Below are 21,723 nucleotides of genomic sequence, written 5' to 3'. Positions count from 1 at the left end.
CATAGTTATCAAGTATGGAAGAAAATCGTACTCGTGGAAACCTGATTCCAGAAAACTGGTTGTTGTGTATCAAAAACTCGCGGACATGGCAAATCTACACCAATTAGATTGTATTTAAATTGTTCTCTTCATCCCAGATGAGTTAAATCTTACTTTCCTAATCAAAGATTCGATCAGTAATGGGGATGTATTATAGAAATGATAGACCTGATGGTAACAGATCGCAAAATAATTTGATATCTAATATCAACTTGCAAGCAGATTACACGACATAGTCTATTTTCACTTAATAATCAGATAAGCAGAATCAAAGCCTAACGCAAATTGAATGAAAAGCGTCTATGGGGATTAAAGGGACCTTTTCTCTGAGTAAGCCGTGGAATGGTGTAAGCGAGAATTAAACGGGATTTGGCGTCCATTCATTAACTGCCAAACGGATGTGTGCCATGGACAGAATCCTGAGTATAACAGTAACAGGCAAGGATCAGTTACAAAACAAATCCTCTCTGATGACCCAGGTCGTACTCCTCACTCCTGTGACTCCTTCCTCATTACCATGGACAGGCTGCTGATTCAGTCTATGGCTGGGCTATTATCCGAACATTCTGTAACAGTCAGAGATCAGGGTCAGATGATTGGCAGAGGAATCATGGATCAAGATAAGCTGTTCTGTAAAGAATAGGGCTTACAAACAGATACCTCTGAGTATCGCTAATGAGTCCACGAACGGGAGATTTGGGACTTAGGTGTCAGATATGTTAACTTCTGTGCAAATATATAAATTGTTATACTTCACAGTTGATTTGTACACATGTATATGACGGTATTAATAGTACGTCAGAGTTATTACTCACTGACGAAATCGACACAGATGATATGTACACTCACCTGGTTTTCAGGGCAAGGAAAACACTGACATTAAAGAGGAACTCCAGTGTCAAGGTCTGTATGTCTTTAAAGCAGGGTTAAATAATAAGAATCGAGATGGTCTGAATTGCTTTACTAAATCTTCAAAATTAATCGTATTAAAATCGCTGTTGGTAGTTTTGTAAAATAATACGGAAATAAGGTTTTGTATCGATTCCAATTTTGGGGTGTGTGAAATAACGTCGTACTTTCAAACGCGCGTGACGTCATTCCAGCATTACTGCCTTACTCGACGTAATATCTGCCTGATTTGTCATCATACAGAGATAGTACCAATACTCAAGAAGTTAGTACGCAATACGTAATTACTGAAATCTTTGACTAGATCTACTAAAAATATTTACTAATTTTAGTAACAATGTCATAACTGTATCGACTGACGTGAACATATGAGAGAATACTACGTGTGGCATATACAAGGCTTTTTCTAAAGTACTATGACGCCTTAAAGTTTAATGATTTAACTGTTTATAGCTTAAATACGTCGTCAAGAAACTCTTATACAACCTCGCTGAGAAATGGGAGTGGATTTACCCGGACAGATAATAATCTTTCTATGTTAATGACTTATATGCCTACGATATCGCTAGCAACAGCTACACAATCAGTGTTTGCCATGGAAGTACCAAACTTCATGAATACTAAGTGAATATTTGTGCGAAAAAATCAATGACATCAGTTAATTATTCGCTGAAAATTATTCTTAACAAGATCGTACCTTTGTTTTTTTGACACCTCCGTCCACAAGAATGCTTTTCTTTTGATCACCGTTATTCTGCTGGGAGGAGACGCTTTTAACAGCTATCTGTTGTTCTTGATACACGACACGTCCGCATTAATTTCAGGCTAGATCACTTTCTGTTTGAAAAATTTGCAGAAAGAATGAGTGAAAGCGATTGACAAGACATTGACTTTTGTAGCTATATACCTAAAACAGGGCAACTGTTGCGTTTACAACCTAAACTTCAAAACGCAAGAAATATATATTAATTGTCTCCAGCGTTGTTTATGAACGGATGATATACTGATGGAAGATTTAAATGAAGAGAAAACATGAGTGTTATATCAATGGTTATTTTGGCACCTCTTATCATATATCGTACATGGAGCTGTATTTGATCTCGTTCACTCATAGATTACAATAAAATGAAATGTCGAAATTGACACTGGACCCGTGATGGGCCTGCGATGGACCCGTGATAGCCCCTTGATGAACGCGTAATGGGACCATGATATTTATTTATTTATTTGATTGTTTTTTTTCGCCGTACTCAAGAATATTTCACTTACACGACGGCGACCAACATTATGGTAGGAGGAAACCTGGAAGAGCCCAGTGAAAACTCACGACCATCCGCAGGTTGCTGACAAACCTTCCCAGGTCCGGAAATCTTCTGTACAAGCTTTTGAAATGACACCACTGGATGTTAATGAAACACAAGCCTTACGGTCACCACAGAGGCGTTAGGATACAGGAGAGTTTGTCTGGACAGTACATCAAAAATCTTTAGCTAAACCGTCTGTTTCAAGAATATATCATGAAAGTGTGTGAATGGGAATTGAAATCCTGGAAGAGGATATCAAGTACAGATACTGTGAACACATAAAAAGATTGAACAAGGTGTCTATCCTGTATAAATCGCTCATGTTAAATCTTGTTTAAGTGCAATAAAACTGCAGATACCATAGGTAAACTCACTTCAACGGTGTGCGTTAAGGTAAACGTAAATCTGAATTAAATATTTTAATGCATTGCAATAGGGAGCAGAATTAATTTTCACGGCGAAAACCTGAGAATGATTCTTCAGCTGGATCCACCTTAAAATATCTTTGTGTATCTCGGCATCTCTCGTCATGGGTGTAGTGAATCAGCAAGTAACCCAGCCATGGAGCGGGAGCCGGTCGCGAAAGGGTTCATACGGACACAAGTGATCCAGCCAATGAATTGTCTATACATGTCCATGTCATCCAGCCAATGAGTTGTCTATACATGCGCAAGCGATACAGCCAAAGAATTGTCTATACATGCACAAGGCATACAGCCAAAGAATTTGTCTGTACATGCTCATACAGGCAATGGATTGTCTATACATGCACAAGTGATACAGCCAATGAATTGTCTATACATGCGCAAGTGATACAGCCAATGAATTGTCTATGCATGCGCAAGTGATACAGCCAATGAATTGTCTATACATGCTCAAGTGATCCATCCAATGAAATGTCTATACATGCTCAAGTGATACAGGCAATGGATTGTCTATACATGCGCAAGTGATACAGCTAATAAATTGTCTATACATGTGCAAGTGATCCAACCAGGGAAGGGTTCATACCTGCAAGCGATGCAGTTCTATCTTTGGACCGAATTCTTGTTACAACCGTTTCGGGAATCGGTGGTGGGATTAAAGTTATAAATGATTCAATCCCACATAAAAGTCCAACCTGTAAAAGTTCTCAGGATGTTTAATAATGTACGTCAAAATCTCACGAGATTCTCCAGATGTCGCTAACGTTCAGAGGAAATAAATAAATTACATGTCAAGTGCAAACAGTATAGGAACGTGTATAGTCAGACTTTATCTACATCTCATTATTCTTTCATACTTTTTTTACACTTGATTTCCGGAGTAGTTGCGTTGTGTCTCTCCAATAAGACAGCTTGTTTAGTAAAAGAAAAATGAATGTCTGTTGTAGAAGTAGGCCAGGGAACCGATGAATATGCGCATACGCCATCCACATCAACACATTCATTTAATCCATTATACCTTAGTAGGGTTTTCCATAATCGCTTCATTGCATACTTCATGGGCAAGACTGTGGAAGACTGGAGCACAGAATCCATTCTATATCTGGAAAAATGGTTCTGGATCAAATAGGTATCGTTGAATAACGACATGTAATAAATGGACCTAGAGATTTATAAAGGAATAGTTTGTGTATGAGTTGTGTTAACAAACTTTAGTTGCCTCCATGTAAAATGGGCCATGCGCCATCTCAACAATACGACGAAACAATATGATATTGTATAAGCCACGAAAGCAGAAAATGTACACTTAATTGCCTACAGTGCTCAGGAGTTCCTTTTCTGTTTTTTCCCCGCCTGTTCCAGGGTAATGACAAATGTTAACTCACGTTGACTTACTGTAGCCTATTTAGGACACCTCGCTAACGTATGCAAAGCTCAGCACTCAGTCTGGCACGGGGAACAAGATTGTCAATCAGCTTGATGCGATAAAAAAAACCCCACTAAAAACAAGGTGCAGGCAGGATAAAGAATTCGGGCAGAGTAACAGTTTAGAACAAGGCAAATGGGCAGTATATCAGTCCACATAGCTTACGCACATGGAACATGGACTAGCTCTGTGTGACCGTGAACAGGGGATGTGACCGTGAACAGGGGATGTGACCGGTATGACAGACAACACGGAATGCGGCCAGTATGACAGATAACACCGAATGTGGCCAGTATGACAGATAACACCGAATGTGGCCAGTATGACAGACAACACGGAATGTAGCCAGTATGACAGATAACACGGAATGTGGCCTGCATGAGCAGACAACACGGAATGTAGCCAGTATGACAGATAAAACGGAATGTGGCCTGCATGACAGGAAAAATGAATACCCACAGTATCACAGACAACATGGAATATGTACTGTAGCACAAACAATACGGAATACGTATGGCACGACAGCAGACTGAACAGTGTATGGCAGACGAGAACGCGCGAAATGTTCGGCGTCAGTGAGTACTCAATCCACAGAGATCAAACGAAAACGGACAACTTGGCTCAAAATCCAGTGGTATATGTAATGGCATAATTTTTGCCTAATAAGCGCAAACAATCCTTACAACGCACAATGTTGTGGTAGCGATAGATTTGAATTATTTATTTTTCGGCACCAAATCTCATTTATTCATACAATTATTCATTCACAACAGCTGTGTTTCATCGTCTGATGGAGCTTTGTCTAACCCGAACAGAGGGTTCATGATAAATTCAAACTGTTAATACATGGTTATGCTCCCTTGGCACGTCACAGTGGGATGCATTTATCTAATTGTAATGGAATTCTATACATAGACTAGGGATCAGTTTATTACTTATGAATCTGTGATAGAAGTTTATACACTTGTGCAACAGCGTTGCCAAACTACTTCCTGTATGTGTCACGAAGTTTCTACACAGAAATCTTCTTAACATAGCAGTATTTTCTGAGGCAACTGTATCCACTGTTGTAGTCCTGGAGAAAATAGATAAGGTCATTGGGAGCACTCCTAGCTCTCAACAAAGGGCCCCTGAGTAATCAGGTCGAGTGCTTGACCCCAGCTCTCGTTGGGTTGGCTGCAGCTATGACGCTCGGCACACACGAGAGATTAAGAGTTGGAGTTGTACGGAGTTCGTCACAGTCGCTGATGGCCGTGCTACTTGAAGATATACCGGCATACACGAAACTACCAGAGTACAACGCAACAGTCGAGTTGAGTCGTGACCTTCAGCTAACGTGTATGCCGAGCGTATGTCACATGGTTAGTCGGGTACCTGGTTAAGCGCTTTGGTTTCCTTTTACTATTTAAGCTGAATTACGGTAACTGTCTTTGATAAAGTTAAAATCAAATTAAACGATCCAGAGTTATTTTGTATAAATGAGGGAAAAGTTCGCTTTAACCTACACCTCGGGCCATCCTTTGTACAGGCAAAAACATCAGTTGCGATAACATAATATCCCATCTGTAAACGGATCCTTATTCCATTTATTCGCAAAGAGCCTTTGGGTCAGTTAATATATACCTCGCTGTAGCATCTTTTTGATGAAGGTTGTAACTGGAGGTTTAATCCTGTGATGGGAGGAGGTACACTCCGGTGAACATCCTTTGGCCGGATATTCAAACGGGCATTTTCACTCCATAGCTGTGCCTTACGGAAGGCGATATAGCGTAACATAATTTCTGTCGGAGTATCGTTTTTCGAGGACGAGATATGCCTAATAGTATCATACTGTGTGGGAACACTAGGGGCATTGATTACAAACACAGCCTTCTTGTGGGCGAGGGTCAATCTCGTATATACACCTAAGGTAACACTTACCTTCAGCGCGTGCGTTCCTTTATATGATCATTTTACCACAGTGTGAAACTACCCCTTTCCATGGATCAAGGATCAACAGATCAACAGTCATGCTTCACTGAATAAGGAAAACAACGTGATCCTGCATTTCTTAACTTTTCTTTCAGTGTTCGACCAGCTTAATTTATTGGGTTGTTTCTTCATGCCATGTTCAAGATTTGTTCACTGATACGTTGGCGGTCTGTTTTATAGGTGGCAAAAAAACAAAAGTGCCTGCGCGTCTTTTAGTATAAGTTTACATCATCACAGTACCGCTCATATGGGTAATGGCTACATTGTTCTCCATGTACCGCTATTTCTCTGCAATTTTTACACAAACATTTCTCTGCATTCTTGTCAAAGCGCACGCCGAACTCCTGCTGTCTATCGTCTAATATAAGGATAGAACAATCAGAACACATTTATCAAAGGCGGAATCTTTCCATATTTCTCTATTAGTGTCGGCACATGAGCCACAGAGGATATTGATCCTTGCGCACAGGACATAGTCCAGCTGTACGGGTCCGGGTGACAATTATGATCTAAATAGATTAAAGCCTTGGTATCACGTCATTTTATCACCAATTAGTGACAGAGAGACCAGATTAACGGTAGACAATGATAGTAATGATGAAGAATCCAGCCCCATAAACGAGCGTACATTTTGGCCAATAGCAAGACAAAGCTTGACCAAACCCTTTCGCATATTGCAATGAGATACTGGAATGATAGCATACATTTGTTATTGGGATCAATGTGTGGGACCAATATCGCCTGTTCAGCAGAGAATATCCTTGCCAGTTATCTTGGCGACCATCATATACGATAGTGTGGATAATCATACCTAATATATACAAATTACTTTCAATATTTCAAATATTAACAACAAGCAACATAGTTTTAGGTTTTGGGTTTTAAACCAAACAATGTGTTTAGATAACACATTTCCAGCTATGATTTTGAAATGGTGATTTTTTTAACCACGGCTCTCATTCTCCAAAGCCGTGTAAGCGCTATACAATGGAATGTTTTGTTTTCTATAAACAAAATCGTAGAAAACCGATGGACCAGCTGTTTTATTCTGCTCTGTCTTGTTCCACCGCTGTTCGGAAATGTTAGCCAGATGATTTAAGTGCCCGTGAATACTCGGATTAATATTTTCTTTTATACATAAATAATTCCTTTTATACATAAATAATGAATTGTTTGCGCTATTTACGACGACTGGCATGATGGGTCCAACATCCTTACACTGTGAATAAGAACATCTGCAGGCACCACATACATCGTTACACTGACAATAAGTACAGCCTCAGGCGCTACATACACCCTTACACTGACAATAAGTACAGCCTCAGGCACTATATACATCCTTACACTGACAATAAGAACAGCTGCAGGCGCCACATACATCGTTACACTGACAATAAGAATAGCTTCAAGGGCCACATACACCCTTACACTGACAATAAGTACAGTCTCAGGCGCTACATACACCCTTACACTGACAATAAGAACAGCTTCAGGGGCCACATACACCCTTACACTGACAATAAGTACAGGTTGAGGCTCTACATACACCCTTACACTGACAATAAGTACAGCTTCAGGGGCCACATACACCCTCACACTGACAATAAGTACAGCCTCAGGCGCTACATACATCCTTAAACTGACAATAAAAACAGCTTCAGGGGCCACATACACCCTTACACTGACAATAAGTACAGCCTCAGGCGCTACATACACCCTTACACTGACAATAAGAACAGCTTCAGGGGCCACACAAACCCTTACACTGACAATAAGTACAGCTTCAGGGGTCACATACATCCTTACACTGGCAATAAGTCTTGCTTATCAGGAACAAGCATATTCAAGGTAAAAAGGTGAGGTTAAAGACAATGTAATAGCAATCTCTCAATTGTATCAAGAGCTGATGAGTAATTATCTTCACAGTGACGATTACTGTAGTTATGAAGACCAGATTTATCAATGATGTTTCTGTTCCATGTTTTCATGTAATACCAAATACATCAGCAGAGAGTAAAACTAAAGCAGCGACGACCGTGTGATGATTAGTAAATAGTCACATGATCCAGTCATGGGGGATGCTTTGTACAGGCTAGCGGAATCCTGGTTTATGCATGAATTCAGTATGAAAGACTTAAAGCATAAAGAGTAAAACCAGATCAGTGATGACAGTGTGATAGCTGGTAAATTCTTGTGTGATTTACTTTTTAACATAATTTATTTAATTTCCCAGATTGTTTGGAAAGATGATTATGTTGTCAACTCTGTACCGTGTAAAAGGTAAAGAACCCCGGAGAATTTGAAACGTTGTTGATATTATCCACTTATTAGTAAACTACTGCTGAGGTTGTGATATTGGATAAACTAATTGTGCTGAGAAGAAAGGGGTGAGGGTGCTTGAGAAGTTATATTGGACAGATGAGCACCAGGTATGAAATAATCAAGTTTCTTTTTCATTTTTACCATCAATTCGTTTTAAATACGCAGGACATACATTAATGGAAAAGAGCTCCAAAATCCAACTAGGCATTACTAGATAGACCATTTACAACATCAGAGATATTCACAGGTTTGAATTCTAACCTGGCCTTTAATCACCGTAGATCCAGTGTTTAGCAACTCTGGCCTTACAGAAAACGAATTCTTTTGAATGATGGCATGGCTCACTTGAGTTAAACTATTACTGAAATAATGTTCTCAAAAATTTCTCCCCATTGGTGAACACAAGGAAAAAGGTGATGTGATGTCACAGTTCCTACACACCGTCAGTATGGCCCATAAAGCCCACCATAGAATTCAAACATTTGAATGTCTTTAAAACTCTTTTAAATAATATAAATAGATAAATGAAAGTATTTCTAGGCATAATTTCCAGTTGTCGATCTGATGGACCTTACTTCATATTTTAGCTTTCTTTTGCTTTATGAAAAGATGAGTAAACTTGAAGAGAACTATTTCACATGCTTTGCATGTGCTGGTACGTAAGCCAACTCCTTCGTCGTCATAAAAAAACTGCCGGGCTAACCTTATAACCTGTCAACAAACTGTTGAGAAATCACGAAGGGGTCTGTTTTCCAGCTGCTCTTTGTAAGAAACAGATGATACACGGGGCTGTATTGAGGAAAGGAAAATGCCTGACCTTTCACAAAATCGTTTTTACAACATTCAGAGACAAGTCGTACAGGGCTGCTGAGCAGTCAATCAATACCAATGGCTATGGCCACTTTTTATTGTTGTATATAGCGACATAATGAAGAATTTTCACTTTTGCGCTGGCGTAGCACTTTAAATGTGGAGTTCTGCAAGACAGTGGGTTTTTTTTATCACTGCTGTTATTACTCATATGGTAAATGGATGACGGTGTTTATTACTTTCAGCAGTATTGTTAAAAGATATATGGGAAATGTAGCTTACCTCTTCTTCTGAAGAAATCTGAAATTTTAATGAAAAAATTATCACAAAACTCTTAGGTTTTTTTATTTAATTATGCTCAACTCATTTCATTATTGTTCTCAATATAGGAATGTGAGTCTGGTCTACAGGATAAACTTGCACGGACAGTGCGTAGCTGTTTAGGGCGTTTGGTTATGACCTCAGTGATTAAATATATACCAAAGCCTCTCCAGCAGATTTTCTAATTTAGGAACAATGGAGTTTCACATTTACGATTTCTATTTTTATTTCCACCATAATGCATAATAACCCCTACTCTTAATTATGCTGTTTTTTCTGTACAAAAGCATCATCATTGAAACACTTGTGGTTAATGACTTTTTGTCTCTAAAATTATTCATGTGGCTTCATGTTTTTCCCTGTCTTATTATGCAAACTGGTGTAATTTTTGTTTATAAATAAATGCACGTGTTGTAATTACCATGAAGACGTCGACTTGACCAGACTGATACTATCTCGACAGGACGTGATGTTATACGAGCAATACAATGTTTAGAATAGCCCTAGCACATCGTCTTTTATATCAGCTTGGTGGAGACATACATAGAATTTCGCTGCAGGTAGAAAATATATAATTGGCAATTCTGGTTGTAACATTAAATTTCAATTTTTACAATGCATCATTCAGCTACTTATACGTGTCGATGAACGAATGAAGACCCCGGCAACCTGTTGATACAACAGACATTGCAATTTGATACCGTTTTTAGAAATGAAAAGATGTCCTGCATTATTAATTTCATCTGTTATGAAACGTGCCGATGCTAAGATAAGAATGGGAAACGAGTTGACCTTCTAAATAAATTTGGCTCGAACTATGCAGGTTTTTGTTTCTGCGTGTTACCTGGAATTAATCTCGAGCTTTGCTCTACTGCAAGGCAGAGGAATTTGTCTTCCGAACAATTATACACAATTATCACGCTTTGATCGTGCTAAGTGAGGTGCTCTTGTTGATGTGAATATCATGATGCCCGATTATGGCATTTTACAATCTTTCTTTAAGTGGACAATTACTTGCCAAGAGACCCAGGAGTCTCACACCAATGGGGTCGCTGTGAGTTCAAGTCCAACTCATGCTGGCTTCCTCTCCATCCGTGTGTCGGAAGATCTTTCAGCAACCTGTGGATGGTCCTGGGTTTCCCCAGGGCTCTGCCCGGTTTCCAACCACCATAATACTGGCCGCCGTCGTATAAGGGAAATATTCTTGAGTACGGCGAGGCAAAAGACGAGATGAAGAAGAAAAAAACATTTTTGATTTTCTGTTTTTAGTACTATACGTGGAACAACTATAAACCAGCCTTAGGAAGCAAGGCTGTGAGAAATAAGGTATGCTGCGATTCGCAGAGTAATGGTTTTAGTAATTATTATGGTCAGTCCGATGTAATTTTCACGTGCACTACTGTCATCAGACCCTGCTACTTTACAGTGTATAATGATATGCCTTGAACAAACGCATTTTTGATTGTTCCAAAGGTAAAGTGTTATACCTTGGGCATACCAGTTTCTGATTGTTCTCAGTGTAATGTGTTATACGAGGGAGTAAAGCAATTTCTGCTTGTCCTCAATGTAAAGTGTTATACCTTGGGTGTACCAGTTTCTGATTGTTCTCAATGTAATGTGTTATACATTGGGTATACCAATTTCTGATTGTTCTCAGTGTAATGTGTTATACATTGGGCATACCAAATTCTGATTGTTCTCAATGTAATGTGTTATACATTGGGCATACCAATTTCTGATTGTTCTCAGTGTAATGTGTCATACCTTGGGCATACCAGTTTCTGATTGTTCTCAGTGTAATGTGTTATACCATGGGCATAGCAATTTCTGATTGTCCTCAATGTAAAGTGTTATACCTTGGGCGTACCAGTTTCTGATTGTTCTCAATGTAATGTGTTATACATTGGGCATACCAATTTCTGATTGTTCTCAATGCAATGTGCTATACCTTGGGTATAGCCATTTCTAATTGTTCTCAATGTAAAGTTTTATACCTTGGGCATACCAATTTCTGATTGTTCCCAATGCAAAGTGTTATACCTTGGGCGTACCAGTTTCTGATTGTTCTCAATGTAAAGTGTTATACATTGGGCATACCAGTTTCTGATTGTTCCCAATGCAAAGTGTTATACCTTGGGCATACCAGTTTCTGATTGTTCTCAATGTAAAGTTTTATACCCTGAGCATACCAATTTCTGACTGTTCTCAGTGTAATGTGTTATACCTTGGGCATACCAGTTTCAGATTGTTCTAAATGTGAAGTGTTATACTTTGGGCATACCAATTTCTGATTGTTCTCTATGTAATGTGTTATACATTGGGCATACCAATTTCTGACTGTTCTCAGTGTAATGTGTTATACCTTGGGCATACCAGTTTCTGATTGTTCTAAATGTGAAGTGTGATAAAATGGGCATACCAATTTCTGATTGTTCTCAATGTAATGTGTTATACCTTGGTACCTTGGGCATACCAGTTTCTGATCGTTTTCAATGTAAAGTGTTATACAATGGACATACCAATTTCTGATTGTTCTCAATGTAAAGTTTTATACATTGGACATACCAATTTCTGATTGTTCCCAATGCAAAGTGTTATACCTTGGACATACCAGTTTCTGATTGTTCTAAATGTGAAGTGTTAAACAATGGACATACCAATTTCTGATTGTTCCCAATGTAAAGTGTTATACCTTAGACATACCAGTTTCTGATTGTTTTAAATGTGAAGTGTTATGCAATGGACATACCAATTTCTGATTGTTCTCAATGCAAAGTGTTATACCTTGGACATACCAGTTTCTGATCGTTTTCAATGTAAAGTGTTATACACTGGACATACCAGTTTCTGATTGCTCTCAGTGTAATGTGTCATACCTTGGACATACCAGTTTCTGATTGTTCTCAATGCAAAGTGTTATACCTTGGACATACCAATTTCTGATTGTTCCCAATGCAAAGTGTTATACCTTGGGTATACCAGTTTCTGATTGTTCTCAGTGTAATGTGTTATACCTTGAGCCTTCGTGGGCTCCACCAACAGAATCCTGGCTTATGTCGGCATACACTTTAACACACGACAGACATACCCAAATATTCCGTTACTCCCACTTAAAAATGAGAGCTGGTTCAAGTTTAAATCTTTACATCCTGTGGACGGCGAGTGCATAGTTCTTCGCAGTATTAAGCGTTTATCCCTGTACACTGTGTGGTGATCGCAATTGTAAAGTTTTATGGCACCTGTCGACAAAGTGGCCAGACGTTTTGTGTATAAAACAAATGTTCCGTAATTCTTGAGTACGTCGTAAAACACCAAACAGAAAAATAAAAAAATAAATCAAATGCCCCTTACGTTAGCCAGGTGGCTTGATTCAGCTGGAGCTATGTCCAGCTTTGTTTCTCACAAAGGTTTTAATTTGTTTGTGAGTAGGGCAAATCATTCAGCTGAAACTGCAATTCACTGTAGAGAATTTTTAAGCAGGTTTAATTGAGTTAGCCTTTAAATCGGATGCGTTTTCAATTCATTGGATGATATCAAGTTCAAATATGAAAATCATTGCATATACGAGTGCGCTTTTGCCATGCAAATCGCCACTTCCCTCGACTACGTGTTTATATTTTTGTCGTTGCTTTTTTAACTAGAACGGCTGACAAATTTAAATACAGTAATACACAGTATCCACAAACTTTGTCACAGCTTTGCACACGATTTTCCACGGGTATAACTGAGATGATATAATATGTGATGAAGCCTGTCCCAAACACTGATTTTACTCACTAAAGAAAATCGTTATATTGGCATAGCTCTTTTTCACAGCAGGAGACCGGCGTCTTCGTGCTGTAAACCGGACTTTCATGTTTTCATAAACCATACGTGTCAACTATGTTAGAGTATATGTGCCTTTAAATTTCAAACTGACTGGCAGAGACGTGCAGATCACAATTCAGAACGTCAATCCAGTCAACATTGTCTAAGTTAAGATCATTATTATTTCTCCTTCAAGGCATGCGTATTTCTTATGGAGAGGTCAGGCCGGGAGGATGTCTTACGATGAGAGATATTCAGGCCTAAGTTTCAAAACGTCTCCATGGGCTGTTCGTTCTTATAACGTGCCGCCAGGGGGCGTTATTTCCAGGTTAGGTTTGACATCAGTGCACAGATCTATCATCTTCCCGGCTACATGCAATTCACCACAGGGAACAGTGCTGTACATAATTACCGATGCCGAGAATCCCCGCTTTTGAACTGGTGTTTTCATGCACTTTATATATCTTTTACTTCCTTCTGCCACCCGGGAGCTCTTTATCAACATTCCTGGAGAGGTGTTGTTGTGCCAGCCTGTCATTATCACTCCTGAAAACCTTAGGGATCGATGATATATGTAATCAAGTTATTACGGACATTGATTTATGCACCGGATTTTTCTGTGTTGGTTTATGACGCTACCGTCCAAAATCCTAAAAGACAGTGATCATTTCATCACACTGCACCCACCCATGCCTGGATCCCATGGGTTGAGTTTCTCTTGTGAAAGTGGAATAGGACAGTAACTGTGTACGCACATTAAAGTATAGCAACAAGACAATACACAGGCTCCAGCATCCAATAAACGTTAAAATGAGGAAGGACAATGAGGAGCCACGTGACGTTTATCCGCATGAAAAATGTCTCAGGGATCGCTTAAGCTTAAGGTTGCTGTTTGGTTGTTTGTAATTTAACAACGCTTCCGATTTCATAACTTTATTTCTTCTTTTTGACAAAGAGATTCTGAAGTTGGCCTTAAAAAAAAAACAAGTTAATGTCAGATGTCATCTCTCCGAGCCATTTTCTGATACCTGGTCGATCAGTCCTTCATTTCTTCAAAGTTACTTGTGTGACCTTGTGCTTGGTTGATCGACCTGTAATTCCCACGCTGATGTATGAGCCGTGATAGACATCGAATCGTGTCGGCCCTCTTTGTCCTTATTGCCAAACGGTAGTCACATGGTCTACGATGGCTCTACCATTGGCACCTGCTGTCTGTTATGTCTGTTACGACGGCTACACTGACAGCGGTTCGGTTCTGTTGTCCTCATTTCCACACTATACATTACTACCCACCATGAGCGTTACAACATATCCCGGTTTTTGTCCGTATTTCTATACTACAGTATAAGTCACGATAAATTTACAACGTATCCCGGTTTTTGTCCGTATTTCTACACTACACTATAAGTCACGATGAGCTTTACAACATATCCCGGTTTTTGTCGGTATTTCTACATTACACTGTAAGTCACGATGAGCTTTACAACATATCCCGGTTTTTGTCCGTATTTCTACTCTACACTATAAGTCACGATAAGCTTTACAACGTATCCGGTTTTTGTTTGTATTTCTATATTACATTATAAGTCACGATGAATTTTACAACGTATCTGGTTTTTGTTCGTATTTCTACACTACACTATAAGTCACGATGAGCTTTACAACATATCCCAGTTTTTGTCCGTATTTCTACATTACATTGTAAGTCACGATGAGCTTTACAACATATCCCGGTTTTTGTCGGTATTTCTACATTACACTGTAAGTCACGATGAGCTTTACAACATATCCCGGTTTTTGTCCGTATTTCTACTCTACACTATAAGTCACGATAAGCTTTACAACGTATCCGGTTTTTGTTTGTATTTCTATATTACATTATAAGTCACGATGAATTTTACAACGTTTTTGTTTTTTGTCCGTATTTCTACACTACACTATAAGTCACGATGAGCTTTACAACATATCCGGTTTTTGTCCGTATTTCTACATTACACTGTAAGTCACGATTAGCTTTACAACGTATCCGGTTTTTGTCCGTATTTCTACACTACAGTATACATCTCGATGGGCTTTACAACGTATCCGGAATGAATATTAACGTACAGAGCGAAAAAGACACAATGTCTTAACTTTGAGTAAACTAATTAAAATCTTGACAGAGCTCATAAACGGAACAGTTTGTCTTTGAGATATATTGAGAGATGTACCGATTCATTGTCAATCGATCTCTGCGATAAGGACACGTTATTGTTGGTATGAGTGACCAGGCTATACTTCTGTTGCGATTCGTAACGGATACATAACGTTGCTTTGGCACATTTGGTACGATTATACCTCGCCTCCTCTGAACTGATAGAACTCCTTGGACAGTAGGAAACGGCACAAGCGTTCCACAGATGTAAACACTGTAGCGGTTATCACGAGTGACATGTGAACAGGTCAGGGGTCAGGGAGATCTGAGGAAGTTTGTCAGTGAGAATTATGCTTCATCTTTGAATGAAAACCAGTTCCCACACATTTCGACTCAAGTGTCGGTCTCAGTCTGTTTAGGATGTCACATGCTACATTTCTGAGATGTCTCGGAACGAGATGAGTTAGTGCTCGACTAGTTCTAAGGACCAAGCGGTTTTCGTGTTTGCTTTATGTTTGCTGAGATATTGGAATGGATATATCATGCCGGAGGGTCTTACACTAAATTACGCTTCTCATCATGTAAAATAAAGGTGATTGCTCTATGTTAGAAATCAAGAATACTTCCTACCTCAATTCTTTGCACAGGCCACGCTGCATATTTATTTACATACTGAATGCATATCTACATAAATAACTCTCAAAATAGCTTTTCCTCTCATGATAGGCAGTGACCGGGGGGTTGGTAACAGTTGCGTGGTTTGAAGTATTGATTACATATGAGACAACCTACTCTGTTAATATAAGGGGAGTTGTGATAGAATTGTCGACCGAATCATAGGAATTTTTTCGAATACCAACCATTAAATGCCTCTGTCTGCGCAATTGTCACGAGCTGTTTTCCTTGAAAGTGCTTTGAAGAAATCATCCGAATAGCATGTAATGATATCCGCTGGAAATTATTTTCTAAGTGTAATAAATGTGACCAGACAGCTCTCTGTTAAAAAAGCAGATTTAAATATACTGCGAAAAACGTTAATAAAATTATTTGTTTTCTAACAATTGTGTATGTCTTTTACAGTCTAAGGTTGCTGGTTACATATTTTGAAGATATTGTTCCAGGATTGACCAGAGATTTATTTTCTTTATTTATTGATTTGAATGTCGTTTAACGAATACTCTTAACTCTTAACGAAGAGTTTTTTTATACGCTGGCGTTCATTTTAAGGGTGGAAGAAATCTGAAGGTCCAAGGTAAACCAATATGTGGGAAGTTACAGAGGAAATTTCCCACGTGTGACGTACAGAAATTCACACCCAATATATGTTGCCCAATATTGCAGAGTAAAGCCGTGTTCTTCAACAAAGAACAACTTTTGGGGCTCGCCCAAGGCCGCTTAATTGTGGGTCTGAACAGGTAACCGCGCCATTTTGGTTATTGTAAAATAAGTTTTGTGCAAGTCAATAGCCTTGTTGTTTGTAAATCACTATGCCATGTGTTGAAGACCTGACTGCACCCCTCTCCCCCACCCTCTCAAAATATGGCGTAGATTGTCCCTGATGTATTTTCCAAAACCTGTTTCCAATCTAAAGCGGTTTGCCTTAGGCATGTTCAGCGCGTTGTTGTTCTCAGTTCCACTCGATATACTTATACATTATACCCTTGAAAGCACTTGTAAAAAATCTACCGTTATCCCTACGTGGGAAGGTCTAGCAGCAACCTGTGGATGGTCGTGGGTTCCCTTGTCACTGCCCGGTTTCATCCCACCACAATGCTGGCCGCCGTAGTATAAGTGAAATATACTTGAATACGGCGTAAAACACCAATCAAATAAATAAATCAATAAAGTTTAACCGGAAATACTGTAAGTTGTAAGCACTGTGTTTTTCCACAGCTATGACTGAGATGATGTAATCCCGGTGACTTCGCAGAATATGATACCGCGTGATTCAAAATATTGCTTTCTGCTTACTATGAAAAGTAAATATGGGGAGATAATGGTTATTCACAGAGGGCCATTGGCATCTTTTTATGTTGTACGGGCCTAAAGAAAGTGTTTGAAAGAGACGATGGTCCCATCATCTCGAGGTGCATGATCCAGTTAAATCTATGACAAACGTAGGAATATATACACATCTTCCATTCTGAGGAAACAACAACACAAATTCTATTTTATAATAATGGGGAATTTGTTTCCATATTACATGGGACTGAGCTAAACATTAGGAACCATCAATAAACACAATAATTATTATACATTGTCAAAACATCAGCCAAGTATAATCTGAAAACGTCTGTAGGGTGCCGATAGTTCTTACTGCGTGCCGCCAATTCTGTATGCTGACCTTAACCCCTGTCACTCTCGGGCACCGCATAGAATGTAATTACCGTTGTTGTTGGAACTGGTGTTTTCATCTACTTTACATATCTGTTATTTGCTGGATGCCGCCGCCGCGGAGAGTGGGTTTCAACATTTCACGATCAGAGTCGGCGTGTCAGTCTGTCATTATCACTCTCGGAAGCCTTAGGGGTCGATGATATATGTAATCAAGTTACAGTAGAAATTGAATCATGCAATGGAATTTCCCATGTTAGATTATGACTCTATGTTTGATAACCCTAAAAATGTCTACCATAAGACAATGATCATTTCATCACACTGTGATGTCGAAGCCTGTATATGGGTTGAATTTCCCTTGAGAAACTGGAATGGGGCAATAACTGTGAAGGCTCAGATAAAATGATTAAACGAATGACTGTGGCTTATGTAGGTTCGAATTTTTCAGCCATATGGGGCGGAGAAATGTTTAAATCAGGAATCAGCAGGCGTATTAAACTAGCCGACCAGGGAATACAAAAACTTCGGCGTAATAAACACTAAATGAAACAATCAGTTATAGATAATGAAAAGCCAATTACGTTCTATTCCTAGTAAAAGCTTTCCAGCACTCGCCGGAGCTGAAGGTTTTTGTTTTGTTGTTTATCGTTTTTGTCAGCGATATTCAGGCGTTTTCGACAGAGATATTCGGAAGTTTTTGTCAGAGCTATTCAGAAGTTTTTGTCAGCGATATTCAGAAGTTTTTGTCAGCGATATTCAGAAGTCTATGTCAGCAATATTCAGAAGTTTTTGTCTGAGATATTCAGAAGTTTTTGTCAGAGCTAATCAGAAGTTTATGTCAGCGATATTCAGAAGTTTTTGTCAGCGATATTCAGAAGTTTTTGTAAGAGATATTCAGAGGTTTTTGTCAAAGATATTCCGAGGTTTTTGTCAAAGATATTCCGAAGTTTTTGTCACAGATATTCAGAAGTTTTTTGTCAAAGATATTCCGAAGTTTTTTGTCAAAGATATTCGGAAGTTTTTGTCAGCGATATTCAGAAGTTTTTGTCAGCGATATTCAGAAGTCTATGTCAGCAATATTCAGAAGTTTTTGTCTGAGATATTCAGAAGTTTTTGTCAGAGCTAATCAGAAGTTTTTGTAAGAGATATTCAGAGGTTTTTGTCAGCGATATTCAGAAGTTTTTGTCACAGATATTCAGAAGTTTTTTGTCAAAGATATTCGGAAGTTTTTGTCACAGATATTCAGAGGTTTTTGTCAGCGATATTCAGAAGTCTATGTCAGCAATATTCAGACGTTTTTGTCTGAGATATTCAGAAGTTTTCGTCAGAGCTAATCAAAAGTTTTTGTAAGAGATATTCAGAGGTTTTTGTCAGCGATATTCAGAAGTTTTTGTCACAGATAATCAGAGGTTTTGTCAAAGATATTCGGAAGTTTTTGTCACAGATATTCAGAGGTTTTTGTAAGAGATATTCAGAGGTTTTTGTCAAAGATATTCGGAAGTTTTTGTCACAGATATTCAGAGGTTTTTGTAAGAGATATTCAGAGGTTTTTGTCAAAGAAATTCGGAAGTTTTTGTCACAGATATTCAGAGGTTTTTGTAAGAGATATTCAGAGGTTTTTGTCAAAGATATTCCGAAGTTTTTGTCAAAGATATTCCGAAGTTTTTGTCACAGATATTCAGACGTTTTTTGTCAAAGATATTCGGAAGTTTTTGTCACAGATATTCAGAAGTTTTTGTCAGCGATATTCAGAAGTTTTTGTAAGAGATATTCAGAAGTTTTTGTAAGAGATATTCAGACGTTTTTGTCAGCGATATTCAGAAGTTTTTGTCACAGATATTCAGAAGTTTTTTGTCACAGATATTCAGAAGTTTTTGTCACAGATATTCAGAAGTTTTTGTCAAAGATATTCAGAAGTTTTTGTCACAGATATTCAGAGGTTTTTGTCAGCGATATTCAGAAGTTTTTGTCACAGATATTCAGAGGTTTTTGTCACAGATATTCAAAAGTTTTTGTCACAGATATTCAGAGGTTTTTGTCAGCAATATTCAGAAGCTTATCGCGATGCGTTTTACTCACAATGGGATTTACGTATCAGTTTTGGTCATTATTTCCATCCTTGTATTGATCACCAAGAGCTTTACAACATCTCGGTTTACGTGTGCTTATTTTATACTTCTGTATTAATCACGATGCGCCTTACGACTTGATTGACCTTTGCAATGTAACTGTATCCATGTGAATTGGAAAAGGATTGGTTATTGCGGGCTCGTGCGGCCAGGCTACATCTTTGGTGATTCACCGCGGATATACAACGTTTCTTTGGTTCATCTGATATAGACGTCATTTACACTCTCTGAAAGCGATACGACTGATCACGATATCTGTTGATAAGAGCCACACAGTAATAGGCACGAAGGACATGTGCAGCGAAATGTCTCAGAAAAATATGAGAAGTTTGTCAATAAGAAATACATGTATACTTTCTCTTTGAGTAAAAACCACATGACAGGCATTCCCATGGAAAGATTGGTCTTTGAACGTCAACATTTGGATTTCGTGTGTGTCTCAGGACCTGATAAATTGGATTTCAAGTGGTTTTAAGGACTGAATATCAGGCAATGGACTCAATTCTTCCTCAGATCATAGGATATGGCATCTCTTTGTAAAAGATCTTAGAGTCGTTCCCACTAACAAGTCATTCATTTTGCCCACAAACAAGGTAAAAATAGCAGAACTTGTTTAATATATAGAGAGCATTTCCCGTCTTTATCAATCATGGCACTCAACAAATTTATCTACAAGCTACGGAACCAACTTTTCAAACATCTACTATACTATTTAATTGTCATATGATCACGACAGGATGGTGACGAGGTTTGAAGTCTTGATTACATATGAAACAGCTTAGTCTATTTAGCGCCTGATTTTGGATTACGCACTGTCCAGAATTAAATAAGTGGAACTTTGACAGAAACTCAGAATAATGCAGAGCGGATTTTAGGAACTTTTCCTCAAAACAAGTCTATTTAGAGGTGTTTTCAGACCACAATCCAACACGAACTAAGTTGGAGGCTAAACTATGTTAAAATGTTTACCTTCCAAATATATTTTGTTACCAACAATCTTTGTCAGTTAAATAGTTAAGAGCTCTATTCTTAGATTGAAGAAATCATGAAGTTTGGTTAGAAAACTCTCTGTCAGGAAACCAAATTGAGATTCACTCAAAATCAGTAAAAATGATACATCTTCAGTTACAATCCTCTGATAATTTAATCTTATACGGTACAATTTTTGGAAGACTCTCAGGCTTGGACCAAGTATTTAACCTTATGACGTACAATTTTTGGAGAAGCCTCAGGCTTGGGCCAATTTTTGGAGAAGCCTCAGGCTTGGACCAATTTTTGGAGAACCCTCAGGCTTGGGCCAATTTTTGGAGAACCCTCAGGCTTGGACCACGGCGGTTGACCAAGTATTTAACCCTATGAGAAACAATTTTTGGAGAACCCTCAGGCTTGAACCACGGCGGCTGACCAAGTACTTAACTTTATGGATGCAATTTTTGGAGGACTCTCAGACTTGGACCAAAGCGGTTGACAAAGCGTATATTAAATTATCACCACAACCGCTGTTTATGACACCTTTAAAGCAATGTTTATGACACCTTTAAAGCAATGCAAAACATTTCATAATGTCATTATGAATGTTTCTGGTCAGTAATGGCAAAACCATTTTCCAAAATAAAGTTCAGCAGAAACTCTATTACAACTAACATAAAGTACATAAAGTAAGAAATTAGGGCATTGTGAGGAAAGTCGTACACAGCGATGTGGGAAAGATCCAGGGAATGTTCTAGGTGTGTAATCAGTAGCCAAATGGGGTACCTTTGTAGAATGAATCATAACATGTACCTCAGAT

Source organism: Liolophura sinensis, chromosome 6 (genome assembly GCF_032854445.1).
Source record: "Liolophura sinensis isolate JHLJ2023 chromosome 6, CUHK_Ljap_v2, whole genome shotgun sequence".
Classification (NCBI taxonomy): Eukaryota; Metazoa; Mollusca; class Polyplacophora; order Chitonida; family Chitonidae; genus Liolophura; species Liolophura sinensis.
Note: the sequence above shows the minus strand (reverse complement) of the source record.